Genomic DNA, 15,120 nt, shown 5'->3' on the forward strand with positions numbered 1-15,120 from the left:
ACATGCTTTTGCAACAGGACGCGGTATGCGCACGCTGCGTTATGAAACCCATTCGTTTCAATGGCTTGTGCCTTGTGAGGACGTTTTGTTGCTTCGCTGACCAAAGCGCAAGCGGATCTAGCTACACCGGAAACAAAACAGGCACGTCGCACACACTCGTTTGGGCTTGCGAGCCGGCCAAATAGTTGGTTAACGTTACGTTTTGAGCGGATGATGAGCGCGAGACGCCGAAATGGATGGCAATAAGATTCTGAATGGAAAGTTTACTTATAAAAAGTTGACAAATGGTTCAATTGACTAGACCAAAGTGATCTGTGTGTTTTGTCGTTGTGAACTGAGCTATCATCATTGCAGCACGTCCAGTCTGAAATACCGCTTGATGATGGCCAAGCACACTGAAAACTGTATATGCAAAGTGCGGCCTCTCTCTTCCATACAAGCACACACACACACACATACAGCTGATGCGAATTCTCCGCCCCCTTGTCAATATCAGGATCTCGTCAGTATTTCTTTCACCCTTTTATTGATGGACAGTTACATTGTGTGAGAGATTATTTGCTCCAAGTGAGAATTGTTTATTGTGAATTTGAACATAGTATGCCAATAATAATTAAAAACATTTGCACAAAGCAAGCCGATCCACTTTTCCATGTTGATAAGAGCATTAAAATGAGAAAAAAATAATGGGACAAAAAGAAATCAAGAGACCTTTAGAAAAGATAAAAATGTGCGCTTAATCGCGAGTTAACTATGACATTAATGCGATTAATCGCGATTAAATATTTTAATCGTTTGACGGCACTAACTTTTTTTCATTTTCTACTTTTAGCAATCTTTAGATTTAACAAGCTTTTGTGTAAGGTTTTGCCTTGTAGAAAGAAAAGATTACCACAATATTGGTGTTCCAAATGTTTTTAAAAAAACCCTTTACCTGTTAATGTCCCCTTCTTGATGGTGGGGTCTTCCAAAGCCTTGCTTCTGAAGGTGGTCTCCGCAATACTCTGCATCATGATTCATGCATGTCCTTCCATACCCACTCTGCCCTCTGCCGGGTCACTCGGTGTGTAGATAAGAGGCAGCGAGGGCTTGCAGGAGGCCATAGCTGTAACCTGCTTACGAGTGATTTTGCCAGGCTGACAGATGGTGCTGGAGCCGTAGTCAGATGTGCCACATCCTTCACAGGTTCCCTGGCCCTGTCATAACTCCTCCAGCAATACACTTGGCCTCTTTTGCCTGCCCGCATACATGCCTGCTCTCACCGGGGACAGATTCAGTGCCAGCTGGGACTAGGACTCATTTCAATGTCCTCCTCGCTTTGATTTACAATATTAGTAGATCATTGGAAGTAATTAAAGTCCCTTTTAAGACAAGTCAGGTTGCTCAAGCCATATTCAACCCAATTCACGTTTATTTGGAAGGCGCTTTTCACAATACATACCGTTTCAAAGGAACTGGACGAAAATGCATGTTTCTACATTACAGTTTAGTGGAATCAGAGTTGACTTGTGTCAAATGTCCATATGCTGGAAATATACAGTTCTAAGATAATACAAATCATGCAATTAGCTAACATCAATCGTGTTCATTTAGGTAGAAACAATGAGCTTATTAAAGCAATTAAAATTTGTGATCACAATGTTTACAATATATAGTTTCAATTTGTCAGTTTTACATGTAGATTCAGAGTTGGCACCTTCTGAAGTCCTCACAGGAGATGGTGTTGTCTCTTCACAGGTGTTGGGTCATCTGAAATCTGTGTAAGAAGTTGGAAAAGCAAATGGAAAATAATAACCATAGCTGCTCTTCATAAAATTCAAAGCAATAGATACTTGTGCATTTGATCTGATGTAACTGAAGTGCAAGGTTTTGAGATGTATTGTGTGAATGCTTGGCTAAAGAGATGTTTTTAACTGGGAGAGTTTATTAGGAAGGCTTTTCCAGAGTTTCAGAGCCAAATTTGATAAGATGATTTATAGTAACCATTTTGGAGTAACTAGCTTGTTTAATTAGGATGCAGGACAGCCACTTCCAGTCTAGAGGTCTTTTCTGCATTAGAAACAGAAAGCATGTTCCGTAGCTTGGCAATGTTTCTGAGGTGGGAGAAGGCAGTTTTTGTAACATCAATTTAATGAAAAAGATTAGATTGGCAGTTCTTTATATTCGCATGTCGAATATTGTTGGTCAACATTACGATCAAAATCAGGAATATGATTTGAAGTTTTAAATTGTGCAACAAAACTGCGTTTTTAAGGCTGGATGGCATGCAAATGTGCATTTAGGAGATAAACAGGCAGTTGATTGGCTCTTTTAATTGTAAGACGGACTATAGACACTATGTATAGATTTACTAACTGCTTCCGCCAGCACAAACCCTCTTTTAGGATCAAAAAACTGTCAGGACTAATTTGAAAAATTAGTGGGAAATGGTGTGGACAGGGTTATTTTTTCAGCTGAACTTATTGCAATTGCATTTGTAGGAGTTTCACTTTTAGACATTTGAGAATATTTCAATTAATCGTGAAAGGTGATTTTCTAAGGTTTGAGCTTGTCAATTTATTGGTGTTTGCACCATTATTTACTGCCAGTCTTAAACCAGACATTAACTGCTAGATTGTGTTGGTCATTATGGAAATGACCCGGCTCTGTCTGTGTTGCTTGGTTTGTGCGTCGTCAGTAGATCACTTATAGTTTTTTATAAAGGATACATTGAATGTATGATTCAATTACTCACTCATAAATGTTTCATTACTGGATGAATCAACGTTTTTGAACCAATCTCTTGAATGAATGATTCAATGACAAACACATTTTTTAACAGTCACTTATCGCCATCTACTGGTGTAATAATGTAACGATACAATCGTTATTTTAAGCACCCAGTTGTGATTTGCTCTATTTTTGCTCTATATCTGAAGTGTAAAAGTCCTAGCACTTCTGTGATAATCTGAATATTTGCAAAAGAAATAACCATACTGTGGTGTTGAAAAGATTGTTTGTGAAACTGTTTCGTACCTATACATGACAACTGCTCAACATCACTGTCATTTAGGAATAAGATCGCATCAGTGTTTGAATCGAGATTGTGATCTTTTAACGATTAATCGTGAGCTTGGTTCATAATCCACCGATAGCTGGAGTAACTTTGGTGAGAGTTGGGATGAACCAGAGGGAGGAGGAGGTTTGCTAAAATAGGACCCGAGCCATGTGCTTTTCATTAAGTTGTGCGGAAATAAGTGCTGACCCACTCCTTCGAGAGGGCACATCCATTTAATGCTGCAATGAAGAAAATTAGATACGGAGAGGGCTCAGGTAGCAGACAGAGCAAGAGATGGACCGTGTGTGTGAACAGGAACGGACGGGTGCAATCAAACACACACGCTGTGCTTCAGCTTTATTGAAAGTGAAGCTGAAAACTAAACACTTCCTTCGGCATTCCTCTCTAATTTGTCTAACGTCTGTGTGGTCTGCCTCGCCCGTCACCTTCGCTCCCTTGAGTTTGATCCTCATGTTTTTACATCGTCACACTTTCGCTCCTGCCGTATACAGCGTAGCTCAAGTTACGAGCTTGTTGTGTTGTGTGCCATAAATCATCTCTCATGGGCTGGTGAAGTAAATTATGTTTACCCTCTGTCCCAATTCTCCACCTGTATCCTTCATCCCCAGTTTAAGTCTGTAGGTTTGTACCCCTGCCATGTTCATCCTTCCTCCTGCTATGGCAAGACATTCATTTACCTGCCCACCCACCATTGCTCTTCAGGAGGCTTCAAAGGAACCCGTTTACATGAAGACTCGTTTACTTGTATGTTCTGCTCTCACTAAAATATCATAGTCCAACATTTACAGTAAGGAGTTGCTTTTCCATATACAGAACATGTAGGGTGTGTTTATTATAGAAATGAAAGGAGCCGTAGGGTGTGTTTATTATAGAAATAAAAGGAGCCAAGAGAAAGGCAGCATATATGATGTGTTTGAGCATTATACTGGAATTCCTCCTTACATGTGAGCACATCTGTTCTCAGATCATAGTGCTTCTGCGTTCAAAGATGTTGCTGGGAGTTTTATCCATGGGATTTATTCCGGAAGCCATGCAATCCTGTCTTGAACTAAGAGAACTAGAAAGAGCCCTGTGCAGAGAAAAAGAGCAAGTTCATATTGCAAAGTTTGTCATTGCTGTAGTTTAGTATTGACATTTAATAAATAGAAAGGCTTGCATTTTTTGCATATCAATATTGATGTGTTTTATAGATTATATCGAGCATAAAAAGTCCAATAGATTTGCTCTATTTTAGTGCAATTGCCGTCATTGACCATTAGAGGGAGACATTACTCTAAAACAGAAGTCAAAGTCTTACAACCACATTAATGGTTCCAGTAATGTTTTGGGTGGAATAGAGTAACACACGTGGATGTTTTTTTTTTTTTTTGTTTTATACTATAATAGTTATATAAATTTAAGATATTTTATATATATATATATATATATATATATATATATATATATATATATATATATATATACATACACACACACACACACAATATTGTTTAAAATATGTGTCATAATGAAGCATTTTAATTCAAATATCAAAGTCTTAATGATAAATTAATATATATATATATATATATATATATATATATATATATATATATGTGTCTATGTATATATGTGTATGTATATATGTGTTGTGTGTGTGTGTGTGACCCACCCTTGTTTGAAAAGCATCCGTATTCCTTTTTTGCCCCTTCCCTTCTATCACCGTATTAATACATTACAGTATGAACCACACATATCAAACAGAAATAAATCCCTCTCCTCCAGTAAATAGAGATAGACAGATCCACATGGCAAATGAAGACATAACACACATAGCTGCGAAAAGCGGATTTCACGTGTTCTCTCTTTTTCAGTGGGATGTTGCCAGTGTGGGTTTGATAGAAGCACATGTTGTGGGGAGATAGTGAAGCCACAACAAAGGCGGCCCTGAGTGGAGGCAAGCAACGGTGGTTCCCTTGGCAGGGCCGGGACCCTCTTCATCCCTGGCACTGTCGGCATGAGTTAGTCACACCACAGGAGAGGGGCCCCGAATGGCCTGTCTGTCGCAGATGGGCACAATGGGCCTGGCACTGCCTCATACCTCTGATCGCAGACATAAAAGCCTAATGATTGCGCATCAGCTACGATACTCTAAAAATCATTGACTGCGGAGTGCGTCATCGAAATGATGGATGACACCTCGCTGATGCTCTGCAGCTTAAGCTGATTGGCAAGTTGAAAGTTAGACCATTCTCACGTCACTTTTGTTACTAACGTAATGCTTGCTTTTGGTTGGTTGATGAACATTTTAAGGTGTGCAGTTATTTTCCAATAAACGCACCGCTAAAAGGTCTGTCGACCACGTTATGGTTCCATATCACTTGGCCAAATAATTTCAAGGGTCCTTACTGCCGACAACAGCAAATGAACAAAATTCCACAAACACACCGACCAAGTAAACAAATTTACACACAGTTGAAAAAAAACACAGTTGATTGTTTTTATTCCAATCCAAATAAATCTTTTATTATCTATGGAAAGCACAGTTTTTTTTTTCCCTCCCGCTCTCTCTCTACATAGAAACCTCTTTTTTTTTTCTCGATATTATTTTTATGAAATAGTTCTCAACTGTGAAAACTTTGTGTTGTGGCCACATTACCACCTTGGGTGTGCATTAATTTTCAATGATTCAAAAGTCCGTCATCAATTATTCCATTATATGTCCACTTTTGCTGCTTTGTTGGACTGATATAAGAAAGACATGACATTTTTGAAGCGAGATTGGTGAACTGGTGTAATTTGCATCTACTCTTCGTAGGGTTGGGTATCGAGAATCGAGTATCGATTGGAACCGAGACTAACTTTTAGTTTTTCCCGGAATCGTTCAAAAGTAAAAATTTTGATTCCTAGTTTCGATATTCACAGTCCGCCGAGCGGAAGAAGAAACCGCTGAACAACACCAACGAAGAAGCGTCTACCGGAAGTGTTGGCATAACCACGCGAGTTGAACATGAGTACCTTACGTCGGCGATCCAAAGTGTGGCTTCACTTTTCTAAAAATAACGAAATCTCGGCAAAATGCAAAATTTGTGACAAAAGGAGTATTTTTACAGAAGGAGTATTTCCTTCAGAAAGGATTATTTCCTTCAGAAAGGCCGTTGGTTAGCAAGGTTAGCTAAACTTTTTTGACCCTGCCTCTTAAAAGAATCGGAATCGAGAATCGTTAGGAACCGGAATCGAAACAAGGAATCGGAATCAGAATCGTTCAAATTCAAACGATACCCAACCCTAACTCTTCGTCGCTATAGTGATCAATAGATTTTGATTTTACTGAAGGATTTACAATGGCGTAATAAGGGAATTCGCTTAGGATCGTACTTAAAGTCTGCATGCGGCGAGCAGAGCGTGTGTGATTTCCAACACTTTAAAAAAAAGAAGTTGTGGCATTATATTTTTAAGTACAATAAACTTGCATGTGTAAGTCATTTCAACTCAAATTACATTAAACTGACTTAAAAAAACGAGTTGAATCTTATAAACTTATTTTTATGAGTTAAAGCAATGTAAAAACGTACGTTGTCATACATTATTGATCATATTTTTTTACAGTGAACATTATTGATTTATTAAGTTAATTTATAAAAGTATTCCCTTATTCTATTTTTTTTTTTACTTAAAACCGGCATGAAACAGAATTTGTGATAGTGTTTTCTTCCCTAGTGTGACGAATATCCGAGTGGAACAAGACAAAATGTAGGGCGGACTTAATTTCGTCCATCGGGAATCAATTGGATTCTTGTGGTTTGCTATTGGTGGATCTCATGTGAGTGACAGGTTGTCCTGCCCTCGCGCAAGAGGGAATGGAAGTTATTTGATTAAAGATTATGAGGGCATATGAATAAAACAATAATAATAATAATGATGTGCATGGATAAATATTTTATTATAAATACCATAATATTCCAGAATATTCTCTTTTTATTTCAAGGTGAACAAGAATTTTACATGCTTCAACTTAAATAATGCATTCAACTTATATATTTTGTTATATTTAATATTACAATGAGAATGGTGGTAATTAATGGTTCCCATGGTCACAGAAACCTAAAAGTCACAGAATTTTAAAGTTCTTTCAAGCCTAGAAAAATAATGCAAATAAACGGAACATTTCAAAATTATAGGACACATCACATAATGCATTTTCTTATTATGCCAGCTCAAACAAACTCAAATAAGCACACAATATAGTTTTATCTTGTAGAGCGATATGAAGGGGAAAGACAGGAAATGATTGAAGAGAGAGAACAGTTTTGGAATGGCATGATTCGTGTCTACATACTGTCACTGTAGTGATCAACAGTCGGCTTGTATCGAAGGATTTTCAGTGGTGTAATAAGGGAATTCTCTTGGGATTGTCCTTGTAGTTAATTTTCATCTCCGTCACCTGTCGGTTCCTGCACGCTGAGAGCCGAGCGTGTGTATGTTGGGAGAGGGAGTTGTTTCCATATCCAGCTGTGTGCTCCGAGCTGCACATCCTTCCCTCTTCGCCCCCCCCAACCAAGAACAGCTGTCAGGTGTCTCGTAGTGTTTTTTAAAGTGTTTAGGGTTGCCTTGCACATCTGTTTGTCAGTGTATGTGCGGCTGTTTGTGTTCTCGATGCCTCTGCATTCTCACCGTGACTCTCTCCATTGATGTTGGCGTCCTTTATGCGGCCGTATCTGTGCTGAATGAACGCACGTATGCGGTGAACAGTGAGCATGCGGTCTGGTGTGCTCCTGGCGGTCTGTGCTGCGATCAAACAGAAGGAATGAGGGGGAGGGTGAAAACGTGTTATATATACCCAGTATATGCCTGACTATTTCAACAGCTTGCATATGCACCGTACTTGCCTGGAGGCTTGTTTTTAAGAAAGACTCTCCGTGAGTTCTGGACGTTGCTGGACGTGTGGCATGATTTCTTAGAACTGATTTTTTTTGGAATTCCCACATATTCGGTTTAAGGTTGCACTGATTTTGCTGATGTATATTTTGGTATGCCTGATAATTATTATAATTGCCAATATTATTAACATTCTATTTTGTTTATTTATTTACTTTAAATGACGCATTTGTTGAGAATTTTGCATGCCTCAATTTTAATAATTAAAATACATTTAATTGTACATCAAAATAATGGAAAATGCAGGATTCCCACGGTTCTAGAAACCTGGAAATTTCTCAGAAAAAAAAAAAAAAGGCCTGAAAAAAGAATATAAATGATTCATCACAAAAATGTATAATTTTGGTATTAGGTACATTTAATAGTTTAATGTTCAGTCAAAATGGTGGATAGCTCACGGTTCCCTCGTTCATGGAAAACTGGAAAAATCGTAGTTTTGAAATAATGATTTCCAAGCCTGGATTTAAAAAAAAGTTAGTAATGTAAAGTCATTGAATGCTTTATACAAAGCATGATTTATGCACAGCTCTCAAATATTTAATCAGCCAATCTTTTTCTTTCTTTCTTTTTTTATCCAGTAATGATAACGACCTGGAAAAGTCTTATGTGTTATTAATGTTAAGTATAATTTTTTTTCTATTATTACTTAACTCTTAAAAATATACACTGTAAAAATGAAAATTATTTATCTAATCAAAAAAAATGTGGCAACAGATTACAAGCAATATTATTAATTAAATTTAACAAATTAGAATTGAGTAATAATTAATCAAATTAATTCCTTAAAAGTTAACCATTTAAAATAAAAAAACTTAGAACAACCAAAAAAATATAAACCGAAGTCACCATTATGGTGATCGGTGTTTGTTTTAAAATGACGGTTTTCTCCTTCAGTGATTCTGCTTGTTAACATCAGGTGTCTTCAATGTTGGCAATATAAAATAAAGAACTCTTAATTAATCTTTGTTAGTGAGATATTTTTGTAAAAAAATTTGGTGTAAATTTAACTCCTTTTAAATGGTTAACTTTTAAGGAATAATTTGATTAATTATTGCTCAATTCTAATTTGTTCAATTTAATTAATAATATTGCTTGTAATCTGTTGCCACATTTCTATTGTTTAGATGAAGCATATTAGTTTTTACAGTGTAAACTACCATTCAAAAGTTGTCAAGAAGTCTCTTTTGCTGCATTTACTTGATCAAAAATACAGTAAAACAGTAATATTGTTAAATATTGTTACAATTTAAAATAATAGTTTTCTATTTTATTACATTTTTAAATGTAGTTTATACCCGTGATTCAAAGCTGAATTTCTTCAGTGTCGCATGATCCTTCAGAAAGTATTCTGATGCTGATTTGCTGCATTAAAAAAATAACCATCTCTTATTATTGTTATCAGTGTTGAAAACAGTTGTGCTGCTTAATATTTTCGTGGAAACCGTGATACTATTTTTTAGGATTCTTTGATGAATAGAAAGTTCAAAAGAACGGCATTTATTTAAAATAAATATTTTTGTAACAGTAGAGATGTCTTTACTGCCAATGTTGATCAATTTAAAGTGCCCTTGCTGAATAATATTATTCATATCTTTCAAAAATCCAATACTGACCCTAAACTTGAATAACATTATTCATATCTTTTAAAAATCCAATACTGACCCTAAACTTTTTAATTTCATCTGGAAGAAATTGTGCTTTTTGAGTGCATTCTATATATATTCTCTAAAAATCTGGATGCAGAAACTTTTGTATATTCAGTAGTCAAGACAATTAATCAAACTGGACCCTTTTGGTATCAGCCTAACTAAAGGCCCAAAATAATAATTAAACAATATATCTTGCTTCCCTTTTTTTTTTTAATTATTAATAAAAAAATCAGCACTTTAGTGTTTTAGTTTCTTACATGACGTCACATCATCCCTGTGTGGTTTTTAAAGAAGACGATTGTAACACACACAGTCATCAAGATACTCTACATGGCTCCTCTTGTGTGTGTGTGTGTTTGTTTCCTGTCTTCTCACACCATCGTAAGGCCCATCTGTCTCCTTTCACTCCTCTTTATTCTCACAACTCGTCCTATCAAGGCCTCTGTCTGCAGCGCACCGCACTCATTAGAACTGTCGTAAGCACCACTCTTCATTAATCTACGCCCAATCGCTCTTTAAACACCACATCAGTCCTGTTGTTCACAGTATTTGTGGCGCTTGGAGGAAACAGTTTTATTTATTGAACAAAACACAGTGAATGCGAGTCGAGTCATGCCTGTTAGGTTGTGAATGAGGAGAGAGCGCTGTGCAGGCCTGACTCACAGATCGCCTGTGTGTGTATGAGAGCGAGAGAGGGGTTTACTGTGGGCCAATCCTGGCCATATTCCAGCGCTGGCATCTCAGTGGCAGCAGGTGGAGCCCACTGCTTCCAAACCAGCACCAGCACTCCTCCCCCACCCAGTCTCACCCTTACCAACACAAACACATTCTCAAACCGCTGACTGAACAATGGGGATTTTGCAGTCGTATAGTTCTAAAAAATTTTGAAAACTGATTTCAATTATTATTATTATTATTTTTTACAAAAATTATATATGTAAGGAACATTCCGGTGCAATACACACTGTACTTGAAAAATTTAAGGCAGCAACTTTTTTCTTTTTACAATCAACTTGGATGTTTAAGTCATTTCAACGTAAATTACATTAAACTGATTTTAAAAATGAGTTGAATCTTAATAACTTATTTTGATGAGTTAAAGCGATGTAAAAACATTTTGTCGTAACTTATTGATCATATAATTGTTTACAAAAATGTTAAGCTCACTCGGCTGAAATTGTGGCATGCAGTGGTGTTGTTTTTGACTAAAAACAAAACTTTTTTAAGAAATTGTTTTCATTAATTGAAATAAGCCTGAAATAAAATATAAATAGTTGAACTTAAACTTCATGAAAAATAGAGAAGTATCTTCGACAACTAACTGAAATGAAATAAGTTTGAGTTGAAGTGCTAAAATTAGTAAAACTAAGAACTGAAATAAAATTAATTAAAGCTTTATAGAAATATAAAAAAATACTAATAAAAATGACGAGCACAGAAATTACTCAAACATTAAAATTGAAATAAACTGAAAGTATAAAAGTTAAAAATAATATAATAGTAAATGTTTTAAATTATGCCAACAGTGTTTTTTTTTGTTTTTTGCAGAAAAATTAATTTTATAATTATCAATTCTTCTGTTGGAACTTGTGTATTATTTGAACCGTAAAGCTGTTTAAACCATAATTTTACAGTTTGGGGGTCTAAAGCATTTTTGTGGCGACGATGTTGTAAAATTAGCTTTACGCACACTGCAAAAATGATATGATCAATAAGTTATGGCAATATGTTTTACATTACTTTCACTTACCAAAAAAGCAATTTTCAACTTTAAAAAAAATCGTTGAATCTTGTATAACAAAGTCATTTTTTAAAAATTCAGGCAGCAAATCTTTTTTTTTTTTTTTTTTACAGTGGTTAGTAAATGATTTTATTACACTAAAATTATGTTACCACTCATATTGTTTGTGTTTTGTGCTGTACTAATAAAACTGTAAATATTTTAACACTTACAAACTGGCCAGGTTAATTTCCATTGTATCTGCCTCGCTGTAACATATTTTTATCTTTTAAGAAATTCATTTTTGGAGGTAATCAACACTTATTTTTAGTTCACTCTAAAATATGTAAACGCTCATATTGTTAACATCTTTTGCCTTTACTATACCCAATTCAATTCCATCGTAAAATAAATTGTATGAGGTAAGACGTATAGATTAACTTGTATTTGTTTTCCGTCCCGTTTTTAAAGTCACCTGTCGTTTTGTAGACATGCAAACTGAGTGTATTAAAGCTTCAGCCTATTTTAAAGCACAATAGAGGTAGAGTAAGGGGATCCTCTGTCGCGTTTCTTGTTGTTTATTCATAAGGCCCGGCTTGGCAAAGCCCCGAAGGCAAGCTGCTATGGTGCTGGATAATGTTATTACCCTCCGGCTGCCTAATGAGAACTGTAGCCCCGGATCCAGCGACTCCACACAATCCCCTCATCCAACCCCCATTCCACAAAAATCCTGCCCCACAGTGCCGAAGCTCCAGGTGTGAGCGTGGGACTCCCGAGCCACCGAGTTTATCATTCCCAAACACCGGCCTCATTTGAGTAAACGTAAAGAGAAAAATGTGCATCTTTTTAAATACGAACGAGAAATGTTTATCATGATTTCCAGCATTTCTTTATTGCAGTGCATGTGATATTTGACAACATTCAGAAGCGGTTTAAGTTCAGCATTGATGGACAAAGCACTCTTGCTGAACTGGAAGGAGGGCTCACGGTTACAGAAGCTCAGACCGGATATCAAAAGGGCTTCCCTATAGAAAGATCACCCTCTTGTGGCTTTTAATGGAACGCAAGAAAAAAATGAGTTTGTGAATTAGTTACACATCTCCAGTTCACTCTTCACTCCAGATCATTCAGAAGGAAGCCAAATATTAGTTTGAACTGTTTAGTTTTGCTCTGCATTGGCTTTCCATTACTGAAATATAGAACACTGTAAAAAATTAGGATCAATAGGTTATGACAACATTTGCTTTAACTCATCAAATTAAGTTAAGCAATTTTCAACTTATTTTTTTATGTTGACAATATTCAACTTATATTTTATAAATCAGTTTAATGTAATTTAAGTTGAAATTCCTTTAACATTCCAGTTGATTATACAGTTTATGACTGCCACGGTCATAATGACACGGTCATTTGACTGACTGAAATGCTCTGAACATGGTTCAACAAAAACGTTTAACATATGCATTATAATTGTTACTTGTATAAAATAATACAGTAGTTATATTACAATAATCTGGAATTATCATTTTATTCATTTTCTACTTTTACTTATGCTTACCAAACATGTTTTCCACACAAAATATTATCTATGCACTCTTCAAATGCTCTTAAGCAAAGCTTTTGAAAATTAGGCTACTGATCCCATTGTAATTTATGAATTATACTATATTATAAGTGTGCCTGAAAAGGTAAGGTTGACTTATGCGTGCACATACACACATTTTATAAAGGTACAAGACTATTTTGATGTTGTTTCGAGTCCTGTCAGTTCAGATCACAGCCTCTAGGTGGAGTCTCTACCTATATTTGATGCCGGATCGGATAGAATCGAGGAGGAAGACGGGCTAAAGCAATGATGAGCATTGAGTCTATTATAAATAATCATTTATACTCTAAATCATATTTATAATTATAATAACGACGATTATAATAATAATAAAATGCCTAAGGGATTTATGACAAAATATTTTGGTATTATATGCATGACGTAATATTGTGATAAATCTTCATTTTAATAATTATAATATTGGATAATTATATGACTGTTTATTTACTTAACTTGTATTGGTTTTAACGGTAGCATAATTTTATCTATCTGTATAGATTTTTTGTATAATTTTATCTATTTGAATGTTATATTATTTAGATTTATATTACATTTACCTTTACAAAAAAATCTTTTCTTTATTACTCTTTTTTGAATGGTCACTATGGTTTCAGAGAAAGGGTATTTTTCTACACCAGATTTTTTTATATTTATATGGGTGTGTGTGTACCTCTCGCTATAATTTCCCTTTACTCAATTGCATTGTATGTTTTATTGTTTTGTCGTATTTGAGTATGATTTGAGCTGGAACTCATCATTTTACAATTAGTTTTCAACTGACGCATGCTGCATAAAGAGTCTACGGGTGATTTCGACAAGAATATGCAAACTACAATAATTTAAATATGTCAATATTTCGAGTTGCTGCTTTAATTTATTTGCATATAAATTAAGGCACGTACTTTATGAGAAGTGCACGCGAATATACATTGGGAATATTGACACCTTCCGATTTTTTTAGTGATGTAGCTATAGGCTGCACTTTTCTTTTAGATTATAGGGGAAATTGTCATGCATATATTTAGATGTGCATACTTTACTGCTTTTGGCTAATATTAAAATGATAAACAACATTAACTCGTTGCTAGCCAAATAAATAACCTGCTGCGTTATTTAGGCTATACTTTAAAAAAAAAAATAAGTGCATTAGATGGCGATCTAACGCTGAGTTTTAAGCATTTTTTACCTCTGAAGACAATCGAGATGTACAGTGAAAGTTCAACGCGCACTTTTTCCCCTCCACACACGCGCGCCCGCACACATACTCTCTCTCTCTCTCTCTCTCTCTCTCTCTCTCTCTCTCTCTCTCTCACACACACACACACTCAATTTCTCTCTCTCTCTCTCTCTCTCTCTCTCTCTCTCTCTCTCTCTCTCTCTCTCTCTCTCTCTCTCTCTCTCTCTCTCTCTCTCTCTCTCTCTCTCACACACACACACACACACACATTTTATCTTGCAGACTCGTTGGGCATCGATGTGCTTTCAATCCCCTTAAAGCCCGAACGGAATAAGACTATCGCATACAGGCTATTCTCTGTTTTTTCTTCCTGTTTTAATCTCGAATAAAAAAAAAGTAAATTGTACTCACGTCCACCACTCAAGTTGAGGAATAGCTCCATCCAAGTTGATTAGGTGCCATATACCTGTTTTGATCCCGTGACTTGAAAATGCACCATAAAACCCAAATTCTGGTTTCTTGCGAATAGTTAAATCCCCAGTTCGCTCCGTTGTCCTTTACACACTGCAGTTTTTGCCTCGTCTTTGCCACTCTGCCTCCAAAATCCTTGGCACAGTTGCCTTGGCATTCAGCTTCTCCTAGAACTTGGCAGAAAATGCTATAAAGGCGTCTCTAATGTCTGCCACAATTAAACGAGACGAATATGTGAATTTTAGAATTTTATTATAAATGTAATTATTTTATTATAAATGTTATTCGAATGCTTGGTAACATGGTAACATTCGTCTTGCCTCATAAAGGATCAATGGAAAATAAACTGTGTAGGTTTTGTAACTCATTGTTTAGGCAACACAACAATTTTTGTTTTATTTATATATATATATATATATATATATATATATATATATATATATATAATACCACGATTTAAAACAGGACAATTGTCTATATAGAGTCTGAATTAAATGCCTTATTTAAACCTAATAGCCTGTT

The 15,120-nt window shown here is 35.7% G+C and overlaps 1 protein-coding gene and 1 long non-coding RNA gene across 7 annotated transcripts in view; one reads left to right on the plus strand and one right to left on the minus strand.

The window, feature by feature from the left end:
• The window catches only part of nfia (nuclear factor I/A), a 166,106-nt gene that overhangs the window by 22,197 nt on the left and 128,789 nt on the right, over positions 1–15,120 (plus strand). The window lies entirely within an intron of this gene.
• Positions 1,375–14,752, minus strand: LOC120486301 (uncharacterized). The gene is made up of 4 exons (XR_005624174.2): positions 14,539–14,752; positions 7,712–7,825; positions 4,001–4,127; positions 1,375–1,756 (listed from the first exon to the last, which is right to left on the minus strand). It is a non-coding gene; the product is annotated as an uncharacterized LOC120486301 (long non-coding RNA).

This window comes from Pimephales promelas, chromosome 2 (genome assembly GCF_988280905.1).
Source record: "Pimephales promelas chromosome 2, fPimPro1.hap1.1, whole genome shotgun sequence".
Taxonomy (NCBI): domain Eukaryota; kingdom Metazoa; phylum Chordata; class Actinopteri; order Cypriniformes; family Leuciscidae; genus Pimephales; species Pimephales promelas.